A 676-nucleotide genomic window follows, 5' to 3' on the forward strand; every position below is an offset into this window, starting at 1 on the left:
GCTGCCCAGGGAGGTGGTGGAGTCACCATCACTGGAATTGTTCAAAAAACGTGTGGACGTGGCATTTCAGGACATGCGTTAGTGGGCTTGGTGGTGTTGGGTTGGTGGTTGGGCTTGATGGTCTCGAATGTCCTTTCCAACCTTAATGATTCTGTGATTCTGTGATCTCAATAGATCTTCCTCCAGCAGCATGGCTAAGGTCTCATACTTATTAGGCAGTGAGGGCTTTGTTAGGGTCTAAATGACGTTTTCCCACGTGTGTGCGAAGGACAGGAGGCATCAGGGTGATGGTCCATGGGATGCCCCCATCCTCTGTACGTTCCTGCAGGATTTTAACCTGGTAGAGGTGTTTTCAGGTTTCTCCTTGATTTTTGAGGTTCACCCTCAGCTTTTTCCCTCCTCTGTAGCTGGAAAATCTTCATCTGGTCTTGCAGCAGCTGGTCAGACAAGGTCGTGTAAAATAATTGCAGCCTGTATGCAGTCTCCGGTGTCCAGCCTGCTGCTTTGCTGCAGAACATTCTTTTATTGTACCTGACCTTCAGGACGCCGTTGCAATTCTACAGCAATGATAACAATACTTACGAGATGGTCCTTTTGGCATTTCTGGTTAATTTTTCACACATTTCAGAAAGCAAAGGAAAAAAAAAAAGTGAGAGAAGCCCTTCTTACACACAGC

The sequence above is a fragment of the Phaethon lepturus genome, unplaced genomic scaffold (genome assembly GCF_000687285.1).
Source record: "Phaethon lepturus isolate BGI_N335 unplaced genomic scaffold, ASM68728v1 scaffold37100, whole genome shotgun sequence".
Classification (NCBI taxonomy): domain Eukaryota; kingdom Metazoa; phylum Chordata; class Aves; order Phaethontiformes; family Phaethontidae; genus Phaethon; species Phaethon lepturus.